The sequence below is a fragment of the Habropoda laboriosa genome, unplaced genomic scaffold (assembly GCF_001263275.1).
Source record: "Habropoda laboriosa isolate 0110345459 unplaced genomic scaffold, ASM126327v1 scaffold5, whole genome shotgun sequence".
In the NCBI taxonomy this organism is placed as follows: Eukaryota; Metazoa; Arthropoda; class Insecta; order Hymenoptera; family Apidae; genus Habropoda; species Habropoda laboriosa.
The window spans coordinates 577,026-589,348 of record NW_017100161.1 but is presented as its reverse complement, the minus strand read 5'-3'; the positions used below and the strand labels follow the sequence as shown (position 1 = coordinate 589,348).

The following is a 12,323-nucleotide window of genomic DNA, read 5'->3' as shown; positions in this document are numbered from 1 at the left end:
TATCGAGTCGAAAGGTGTAACTGAATTTTGAGAAAAGTGTTTTGCAAAAGGAATGTTCAGTAAAAAAAAATCGCGGTACAAGTTTAGTTGGATCAATTTTCGAGATCAATGAAATATTTTCGAATGAAGTTAATTAATCTAGAATTTATAGCTGTCGGAATTTGGTCTAAAGCACACAAGTAAATTTAAATATGATTGTTGGCATTTAGAAATCGTCACGCGGCTTTAGTAAAACTTCATTCATAATCAGGGTGTAATCTGCGTTCAACCATTAATCACTATTGATTTATGTTTCCTGTTTGTGAGAATTGCCATTGGAGCAGCTAGCTCGAAGTTATCGTAAGTCGTTGCAATGAGATGTGAATTTCATCGCAGTTTCTTTGGATCTTCTGTAGTTCCCATTTCTTCTCCCTTGTTTCTATTCTGCTCTATAGTTTATTAATGATAATATCACGTGAAACAACTATAAAACATCTTTGTCACACCTAATTATACACCTTTCATTTTTATTCAGAGATTCGATATTTCGAAATGGAAATTTCAGTATTGTTGTAAAAATTGGATCGATCAATATCCTTAATCGGGCGGCATTATGCTCGAGATCACTCACCGGTCCAAGTAGAAAGATCCTTCTTCGAGTCAGACGATAACGCGACTATTCACGGCGAATTGTTGTACAAAACTATATATTCAAAATGTCGGTTGATAAGAATATCGAATCGCTGGTTGTTATCGATTCGTAAAGGAACAGTTTATCGAACGTGATGGCGTGAACGATTCTCACGTGTTTATTTTTCACTCTGTCACCTGTTTCTTCACTTGGTGATTCATCGATCTTCCAGCAACACTCGTTTTAATCGTCGTAATCTCAATAATATTCAACTCATAAGCGGAATTATCTATCTAATTATACTTTCCAGTTATGTCTTCTTGTAGATCGTTACCTGATAGAACCTCCTCTGTCGCACACACTTCGTTCCGCCAGATCATAGTAATCCACGCCTCTGTTTGTATCCACAAATTTCCAAGAATCGTCTCGCAGATAAACGGTTTCCTTTGAACCGGTCGATTAGGGGCAAACGAAGGAAAACACTTGTGTCAAATTTGGCCGATTACTCCAGCGTGATCCAGCGATTAGGATCTCGAGACGGCGCAGGTGGAAGAAACTCGAATAAAAGTAGGCACTCGATCTCGAAATGTAACAGGTGTTTCCAATCAAAGGGAAGGATTATGTTCTTTAGCGTGATTTCTGACCGATACACTCCGTTCTGTGGTCCGCGTAAGATAAACACTGTTCTCGTGGCAAACTCTTGCGCCTCGAAAAGCAAACCCGCCTGTTTCATGCGCGGACTTACGCTGCGACGAGCCGCGCCGACGAGACACGAATCGGCACGAAGAGTGGAAATCTTTGATTAGATTTAACACACGTGGACATGTCGTCGGGTTCTTTTTTTACTTGCTCGTATTCTTGCTCTCTGTGAACGTGATTCCTCGCCGGAGTCTTCGGGATCGTTAGGTTTCTTGCTCCTGGAATTTGGTTCTACATTTTGAGTATTCCAAGTTCTTTTTTTTTTTTATTTATTTAAGCTTCTTTTATCTGTGCTGATGTTCGAATTATTTTAGAATTAAGAATCGAGAATTTTTAATTTTATTTCCAGTTTAGATCTATGCTTGAAGTATTGTAGGTGTCTTTTTAAATTTCTTTAGGCTTCTTTTATCTCTCTGAATGGGTTCGAATTATTATTTCAAGGCCTGGAATTGTTTCTTTTAGTACAGAGAGGATTTTTTATTTTTTCAATACTTCGATTTACTTTCTGGAAATCGCTGTAACACTTGTAACGATGATAAGAGAAATATCGAAGCCAAAGTGTTATTTCAAAGAGGAGCAAGCGTGAGAATTTGGAATTTTTGAAGATAGAAATTTTTAGTCGTTCCAGTAGTCGAAATATAAAAAACCTTTGGGCGAGTGTTCGAAAATTTAAAGGTTTCAATTGGTCAAGCAACTCGGTCAGAGCTGTTCCAATTAATTGATGAAGAAGAATCACCAATTGACCCTCTAGAAATTTTTGGAATGAATATTCTAAGTGAAAAATCGAAAGACTTGAACCCACACACCCTTAGATTAGAAGTTACACACTGTAACCACTTCTCTAAAGCGTCATTTAATTCAATATTAATAATTTCAACATTAGAACAATAATTATGCCAACTTTTCACTGAAATATTATTTATTATTTTACTTGTAATACATACACTTCATTCGTTACAGAATACATCTCAAAAGTTCTGAATATAAGTACAACAGAATGTTTTTGTTTTATACTGCACGTGGTTTAATCAAAAAATAGTCTCCTTTAAAATAATCACAACAGTGATAACCATATCATATTTGTGTCATCATTTTTTCTCTTCGCTTATGAAGTATTGCGTAACACGGACACTCCAGGAATTTTTTAATCAAACTTTATATTTTTCAGGCAGTCGAGGCATGCGAATGATGTAAAGTTTTCGAAAATTTGTAGATTTATTTAGCTTTTTCTCATTTGGTAATATCTCCTCGTTTATTATTTAATTAATTGAGATTATGAATTGTGACAATTTTAGCTTCTGTTTATTGACATCTGAATAATTTATTACACTCTCCGGATAAAATTCTGATATAACTTCTTGCGTGATACGTTTTCTCTTTGTTAATGAAATTTCACGTTTCTTTCTGTGATTGCATAGAATGAAAAGTTTCGTAAAAACGTGAGTGAGAAACGCGATTAGGTGTGTCAATAAACTGAACTATGATAAAATCTATTGATAACCAGCGAGTAGAAGCGTGTAAACGTTGCGTAAGCAATAAAGTTTTGTCAGTGCCTTCTTAAACGAACTGGTAATTGCCTGTTACGAATACACCGAGAATATGATACTCGAATTGCGCAAAGGGAGCACATGGAACGAAGTGACGCAGGCGTCACTCTTGCACGAAATTCTAGCAGCGTTAAAAACATCCTTGAAGTGTCAATAACGAGGTAAAAAAATACGTAAAACCTTTGCTTTATTCGGTGTAATTTTCACACGTGAAATATTAACCCTTATCTATCATGTGTCACGTGGCAAGCGGCATAACTCAACAAGTTGATCATACTGATTGTTTGAAAAAAATAAAATACACTGAAAACATATAAATAGACAATTAAAATTGATACGATATAAAATTGTTAAAATTAATTGTTTTTCATTGCAAATATAAAGTGTTTTTTTATGAAGTAATTTAAGTTATATACAAAGTGGTCCTATAAGGGTTAATTTCGTTGTACTTATGTAATACTCACTTGTAGTATTTTCATGAATGGAGAAACGAGTATCAATGGCACCCAATCATTTAACTCGCAGCAAAATGTAATTGTAGTACTTATCGTTTCTTATGAAACTAATCACTCAACTATATTCTTTTTTTGTCAAGTATAGGAAGTTTCAACAGTAAACTACCTTCGATATTTTTCTATCCACTTGTTTTTCCTTCTTCAACGACGTGATGAATTACAACAAAAAATTGCATATTTTTTAAATAAAGGTTACAAAAACAAGTTGCATCTTTGATTTCTTTTTCCTGGAAAACAGGTTAATCGAAGTTACATATTCGAATAAAGAACATTGTAAATAAATGAGCAAATAATTATGAGTATTATTGTATGTTTAATTACTATTCGTGTTGAAAAGACACGTTTAAACAAATGTGAGTGTTTCATAAATCAATCGATCTTATCTATATTTCTGTTGCCTCGAAGAGAGATGAAAGATCGTAATGTTGATAACGTAATGAACGATAGCAAATGTATTCAGTGGAAAATTGAAAATTTTTCCACGAATAGAATTCTATGAAAAGTTTATCTTTGTTAAAAGTGGAAGGAACCACTGGACGTGAATTACGCAATATCAAGACCTGTTTTTCTTCTTCTACGAAACCATAGTACTTGAACTCGCATGAGGTGAATGCTATGGTAGGTAATTGATATTCAGAGCATTCCATTCGCCTAGAAAAAAAAAAAAAATAATGAATCTAGCACGTATTCTCATTTTCATTTCGAATTCACTTTTATTTCCTTTCTCGTCAACAAAATGGCTTCCATAAGAATTCGTTTCGTTCTTCGTCGTGAAATCAAAGTGTACGAAATGCTTCGTAGTCTGGGTTCGACGAAATTCGTCTATCGCAGAAGGTAGTTATCTCGAAGGAACAAAAGTGAAAACAATATCAAGGCTGCTTTATTCGTCTCGTTGCAACTCGAACATATGATACATTTTACGACGAAATAAGTTACTATAACCTGTAATAGAAACTTCCATAAGCACAAACAAAAGATAAAAATAGAACGATAAAGATACTATGAAAAAATATAATAAAAAGTGATCCTCTTGTAAAGCTTCTTCTATTAGTAGAGATTTTATGATCAGTTTTGCATTAAATTACTCCTTTTTTCAAGTTTCAAGAGTTATGGAAAAATATTTTTAACAGGTTTTTTTTTTTAAATGACGCTAGTGAAATGTTAGGTTATCATAGTTTCACCGTTGAAATTGCGTTATTACATCATGTGCTATCTGAGGATTAAATTGTTGGAAAATTATAGTGAAAAGGGATTCTCGAGCGTTTCGTTATCGAATAGCATAGTATTAGTAATAAACGATATTTGTGGATTAAGATTATTCGATCTTCGTGTCTAGACGTTCCTCCGTGAGTGTCAATGATCGTTTTATCGACATTATCGCGTTTAATTTGCAATACTGTTTGACTTTGATCGAATAACTTCTGTGTGCTCAATGAATTAGCACAAACGATGAGTCAATCATGATCACACGAAGTATAAAATCATTGTAGGAATTGTGGTTCGAGGTAGAAAAACTCAGAAAATATTGCTTTATTAATTCCAGCAGCCAATAACCATCACAATTAAAAAAAAACGAACACTTCAAACATCGTTTGAATTCAAAAAATCTTTTTGCGCCTTTTCTCCGAAAAATAATACTTTAATATTCTAAATATTTCAAATAAATATCTTAACCTCACTTTCTACTGTAAACAAAACTATTCATCTAAGTACACGCCACCTTACATCGAAACTCTTTCCGTATAGAAATCATTTTCCATAAATTACAGAAATCTAATATACCAATAGAAATTACGTAACCGCCATATGTTAGCAGCACTTGGCAGTCTAACTCTATTACCATCCATATAAACCATCTTTTACGAATTTCTTAGATCCTTCAATTCACAAAAAGCATCTCTATTCATTGAAATCAAAATTTCAAGTCGATCGAAAATTCTCATCGATCCAAGTTTCCTTTCTTAACACCAACGTGTCTTATCATAGACGAAGTATAGGTGGTTTTATCCACGGAACAGACGGAACGGTTAATTCTCAGCGCGTCCGACAATGTCAGTAGTGGCGCCACGGATCAATCGGACTCGCCTGTGGACCGGGTACGCAGTGTCTTTGCAATCCGTTAAATATTTATGGTAGACGACGATTTTTCGCTTCTTTTTGCGATTATTACGCGCATGCACCACCGTGGACCATACTGAAACAGGATAGAAGGGAAAGGGAAATCCGGGTGATAGAAAACCGCAGTCGAGCTGGGGGGTGGTTCGATGGCCGCAACCCCTGGCAGAGCGGCGCAGTTTCGCTTGTTTTTGATTGTAATTCGAAGCTGCCGACTGCTTCATTCGCTGGCTGATTCATGAAGGTGTTTCTTCTGGGTGATTGTATTGGTTCTCAGTGGAAAATTGTGTAAATGTATCACGTTAAAAGATACCCAATTTTTTTTTTTTTTTTTTTTTTTTTTTTGGTTATGTTAGATTATCTCGTGCGGATGGTCGACGTGTTTCTGCTTGAATTTTTTGGTTACGTTGATCGATTGGATTCTGTTAGACAAATTTCTGGTGATAATTTGGAGAATTGGTGGAAATAAATGGAAACTGGATTTGACGTGTGTCGCACACGTTATTTATGAGTTTAATAAGCTGCTGTAACGTGAAGTTTGTGCCTTGTGTGTCGTTAGATGTCGTTCGTGCAGTTTGAACAGGGTGAATGTGATTTATTTTCGATAAATTGAAAGCGAAGTTAATTTGTTTTTTTGTGTTGAACTCTAGTTTTAACGACAATATTATTTATGGGTATCTTGAATGGTATCGTTAAAGTAATGCACGTATTAAAAATCACAGGAAGCACCTTTTTGTCTTAAATCGAGGTGGCACTTGCCAAGGTACAATTTCTTCTCTCTCTTTTTCTTATTTTCCTGTCATTCTCACGTATTCTATCTCTCCCTTAAAGCGTAGAATTTGACCACACTTTGTTCTTGCCATGCTGCATCTGCCGACATGTGCGTCTTATTGAGGGAAAGTTGTTCGAAAGAGAAAAAAAAATTCGCGAATAACACATTCGAATATTAGGGAGTAGACGATAGCGCAGTTAATTGCACAAAAAGCTTAAAAATTCGCTCAGCACGTGTCGCGGTACGCATTTATCTTGCTGCATGCTCGAGTGGAAATAATACAAATTATAGTCTTATCAGTAGAACAATGCGTCTTTTTTCTAAAAATTCGAACCCTTGTTTCTACATATGTAGTTCTCTCGTGTTTCAATGCTCCAACTTTTAATGTATGCGCTATTAAATAGAATATTTATACACGTATCTTATGAATCTGTAGAACTAATTTACATTTACATACAAATATAATATGAATTTATGTATTTCTCTAGATATTCAGATCCTTATTTCTATGTGGTTCTCACTTGTTTTAATGTATGCGCTAGTAAATGAAATTATAAATAGAATATCTATAATTGTATCCTATGAATCTGTAGAATTAATTAATATTTACATAAACATTGCTTTACCAATCAAATTTTTCTAAATTCTTTAAACTCTAATATTAAATTAAAGAATTATCCCCTCGATAGTAATTTTCCTAAAAAATATTCCACAATTCACCAAAAATTCCATTCCCACATTCTTCCAAACTTTAAATAAACAAAACTACCTCAAATAATCAATCGTAAAAATTTCAAAAAAGTCATCAATTTCCGATAATTCAATTTCGACGAATCACATTTTTCTTTTTTTAAATTGTCACGTAGACCTAACCAAAAAAACGAAGCTGCCTCGTTATCAGAAGGACGTTCACGGTTCCAAAGTTCGCAATTAAATCAGCAGAGCATCTCTGATACATGAATCGCGATCGCTGCCACTTTCTAAAGCGATTCACTATTTTATTTTCATCCTGAACATCTGTCTAGGAACAGGCGTGTGCACAAGGTACCGTTTGACAATTGCCTGCGGCCAACTCGAAAGTCTAGCTGGTCTCGTTCGAAACGGAACTTCACCTTCGAGCTGCGACTTCCTTTTTTCTCGTTCTTTCCTACGGCCATCCCTCTTCTACGTTCTCCGATCTTTCTTTTCTTCCCGATCGTCGAACCCGTTTGACCAGATTCGATCGTGGGAGAAAGTTTCTTGTCACCACATCGCCACTATTCGCGCATTTGACAATTGGAGCAACCGTTGTCTTTTAAAAAGGTACATCGCTCAACTGAAACACACCGATTTTCCCTAAAATTTTGCGTATAGCTGAACAGTCCGAAAATATTCGACGCATATTTTTTTTTAACTATCAATATTCATGTTTTACGGGTGAAATTTCCTTGTAAAGTCAGATACTGAGAAAGTATTAATTGAAACAGGGAAATATGTTAAATAGGAATTTTGTCTGTTTTTTCAATTTCTAAGTGCTTTTCGAGATGTAGATCGACGGCTACTTTCTGTGTTTTTGTACACGTTTTTTGTTGAAGTATTTTAGGTCACGTTTAGAGAGTATTTAAGTGACATTTGTGAATGTGTTTTTTCTTTTACACTTGTAGTATTAATCAACTCTTTATTTCCGGTTTTAGAATTTTACTTTATTTTAGGCAATTTTTCAAATTGCTCGGGAACTTGATATTTTTGTTTGAGTTTGAGTTATTGTTTCAAATGTAATTCAAATTTTTCATAATTATGTACAATTCATTTATGAATATTTAGCTATTTTTATATTGTTTGAATATTTCCGTCTGTGAAATCTATATCTCGAAGTCCTTATTTTTTATTTTGGGTTCTACAATTTTATTTTATTTTAGGTAATTTTCCAAATTAATTGGGAACTTCACATTTCATTGAGTTTGAGTGAACGTTTCAAATGTAATCGAGGTAATTTTTTCTAATTACGTATCAGGTATTTATGAATATTTTTTGAATATTTTCACCCGTGAAATCTATATCTCGAAGTCCTTTATGCTTCCACGGTGAATTAGGCGTTTCGTGCGATCAATGCCCCAATGTACCCTGTGACCCCGCTCATTCTAGGCCATCCTAGTTTTAGGTGTCAGTCATCGCTCGGCTAGCTATTCCTCATGACTCATATCTCCGAGTACTTTGCAACAGAAACCTCCGCTTCAATTTTACGTTTCAACGGAACTCCAATTTTTCATTTCGCGCAATTTTCATTTCAATTTCTAATCAGACTAACTTTCTAATCAACATCTTTCACTTATTAGGAAACTGTTATGCATCTAATAAACCACGCGATAAATCATCCACCATTTACTACCACTTACCATTTCATATAAGGTCCGATTTAAGTTACGATCACGCACGAATATTTTGTCATTCGTGTTTCTGGGTCATTTTGCTACTAGGTCAAGGCTACACCTTTTTTTTTCTCTTTCTCTCGACTCTAAACAAGATCTCCTCTTTTCGGTGTTTACAGTTAACCGTGGACGAGAGATTTGAAATTTTTCGCACGTACAAATAAATATAATTATGCGTGATTAAATTAAAAAAAAAGATGAATTTTAATTTATAAATTCGTTTTCGTAGAAACCTCCGAATTCACAGATAACACGTTTATCTCTTATCGGCGAAAAGTCAAGTTTGCACGCTGAAATCACTTCCTATTGATGCTCTCCCGACGTTATCTACCAAACTATTTTACCTTATGGTCACCCTGGGTATCTTACAATGGGGGAATATTGAAAAGGATCCCCGTGAATGGGCACGAGATCGATAAATGTTACGTGCCAAACGACACGTGTCACTCTTCGAAACGCTTCAAAATGTCCCAAAATTTTCTGTATCTGATATGTAGGGTCGAGTCCGGGATGGAGAGAGGTTTGGCGGAATCAGCTGATAAAGGCGAGAGACGAGACAGTTTAATTCTAATAAATAACTAATAATTTATTTTACACGGACACGAGTCCTATTCTCAGCCACGCTCCTTCAATGTACTTTTCTCACTCCAAGTTCGTTTTCCACACACTCTTTTTCCACGAGGGCGTTTCTTCTCTCCGCCAATTAGGACTGTTTTCGGACGTACCCCTACGACGTTCCCCTTCTACCGCGATTTTGGCGGAAAAACCGTTTCGCCCGGGAACGTCGCTTTCCGTCCTTTACTTCTGGTGACCAGATTTATGGCACGTCTTACCCACGGTCACATCGGCACCATAAACCTGGCCACCGTCCCGATCGGCGCAGCTGACGACCACGTGGGCCGCCCCAAACCCTAAATTTTGCCTACAGATAATTATCTTGCGCGAATCTTTATTACCTGTAAACAATAGTCTATTCCATAATGGAAGATCCATTTTTAAACGATTTTCGGTACGTTTTTAAGACGATATAGAGTGAGAGAAAGAAAAGCTTCATTTTGAGAAAATTGCAAACCTAAATATTGCAATTTAACAATTTTCCTGGGATTCGAAAATTGATATTTCCATTAAATCCGAAATTTTACCTTCTTCGTCAATTTTTTGACAATGTTTCTCCAAATGAAATATATTTAATATATTCTCATTTCTCAAATGAAACTTTGCAATTTTCCAAAATCTCTGAAGCAGAAATTTTCTTCGAACGAAGTTACTTACCTTCGTTGTTTGCCAAACGACTGCAAGTTTATTCTTGAAAGAGGGCAAAAAACGAGTGTGAATGGGGTTGCAACAATAGGACAGTCCACGATAATTTCGAAAATCGTTGTTACAACCGGAAAGCGCAGCCTTGGCTCGCCAAGACTCAATATTGGCCGATGCAGTGGAAGTTTATGCGCGACAAATGTTTGCCGGTGGACTTTTCTTCAAGCAAGAACTGTTTCGAGGAATTCACGATAACGATTTGTTCCCTCAAACCGGGAATAACGATGAAGAAATTAGAAACATAACTTTGTGTATCGCCTCGAAATGTACCCATACGGTGTGCGACTCCGTTCTTCATCTTAATTTAATGCCCCTTTCTTCGACATCTCTCTCTCTCTCTCTAACTGTAAATCCATCTTTTTGTTCACGTTGGTCTATTTACTATCTTCGTTCCGTGTTTTAATTGGCCTCCGTGTCGCTCTTTCTTGTGGCAAATAACTGTAGCTCATCTTATTTTCTATTATTTGTAACCTCCTTGTTATAATTGATTAATTTGCATCGTTGAATGTTGCTGTATTTTAAGTATGTCGAGTACAAAAATTGTTGCCATGAGATTGTTTATTTTGTTATTGGGATTTTGGAGGCTCTGAATGTTTCTCTGCTATTTGTGTAGCTTGAAATTTCTTAATTTGTTACTGTTAAGAATTTTCCTCATTTTTTGAATAACAGTAGTAGTATGACGCGTTGTGTTATTGTTAAGGATTGACTGAACGATTAGTATTGTTTCAGTAGGTTCGAAAATATTTGGAGAAGATTTTTATGGTTAATACAAAAGGAGGACAATTTTCATTTTCAAGTAAAGTCTAATTTCTACTACGAACCAATCGTATCTAGGCCCTAATCGCAACTTGGAATGTCTTTCACGTCTTCCCATTAGGATACCAATTAACCGCGACAATCGTCGATCGTTTCGTAATTCTTCGTCTCGTTTCGACTAGTAGATCAAACATTTCTCTTGCAAACAGTTTTCAGAAATGCTCTGCAACATTTCTAATAACCGAATCAATTCTACAGAGACACAAATCTAAAATATACGCTCAAAGCAAATTATACACATTCATATTTTCAGGTAAATCAGATTTCATACAAATGAAATGTAGGAATGAATATTTTCAAATAATTTCTGTCAGTATTTCAGTTGCGATTTAAAATCATTTTTATCACTATTTAAAATAATTCTTATTAGTATTTAAATTGCTATTTAAAATAATTCTTATCGGTATTTCAGTTGCTATTTAGAATAATTTCTGTTGGCATTTAAATTGCTATTTAAAATCATTTTCAGAGGCGTGAAAAATTGATTTAAAAAGTAACAGAACGGCGAAATTTGACGTAGATGCAAACGCACAATTACGAAAAACGCGCGATTGCATCAAGCGTCATTGTCCTCGATCGTCAGTATAAATCAGATCGCCTTTATCGGTCCTCTGGAACATCGTAGAAGAGCGTTTCATCACTTCGCCTCTCCAAGGAAATTGCCACATATCCTTCCTATATCCACCGTGATTGTCCGATCGTTTCTTAATTATGATAATTAGCCGATGCCAGATATCAATGTGGACGCATTTTTCGTCACATGCGGGACGCATTTCCGCAAAACTTTCCTATTCACGCGGAACGTGTTTAAGGCGAAGAAAGTGTAATATTTGCGATTCTAATCAGCCGTGAATAGAACAAAGGTGAACTGTTGAAAATTCTTGACGCGATTGGGAAAATACGAAGCTTCTCTACTCTCTGTCTCATGAATCGATTAGTTTTTAAAATGTAACAATTCCACCTTGGTTCGCTACGCGATTTCACCTGTTGAACGGTAAATTATTCGTAGAATTATTTGTGTTTTCATTTGGCGAAGAAAGTAGTCGATTGAAATTTTTATACTTTGGGAAGTGAAAATATTCTTGAAAAAGTTCAGAAGGTATAAAAAATGAGGGAATCTTTTCCTTTGTGTCGCTAAAGAAATCAATTATTTTGTATCACACAGCGTTTGTATAAAGTTCCTTTCATTCGTAGAAGAGAGAATATTTTTGGATCCAAAGTGACAATTTTTAATCGCCAAAGTGTCTCATCAGTTACTATCTCTATCAATATTTGTTCACCTTAGAAACAGAAAAGCGAAGTTACAAAAATAAACGACTAAAACAGACTTTCTCAAAAAGAGCCACACCAAGAAACAAATTATCCCTTGTCCACTTAACGCAACTTAAACTGTCTCATCAATCAGATATTCATCGCTGGAAGCGAGGAAAAGTCGAGCTGACGGGGCACACGGTGCACGTGAAACATCTGAAAAATGAATCGTCGGTAATGAACAACGATTTACGCTCCGTGGAGAAGAAAAAA

General features: G+C 35.4%; 1 protein-coding gene across 1 annotated transcript in view; it reads right to left on the bottom strand.

Annotated features, from left to right (window-relative positions):
- Window positions 1–689, bottom strand: part of LOC108578423 (acyl-CoA Delta(11) desaturase) — a 14,968-nt gene extending 14,279 nt beyond the window's left edge. The window contains exon 1 of the mRNA XM_017941747.1: window positions 611–689. The gene's annotated coding sequence lies outside the window, so the exon portion shown is untranslated. The remainder of the gene's footprint in view (window positions 1–610) is intronic.
- Between the last annotated feature and the right edge of the window lie 11,634 nt (window positions 690–12,323).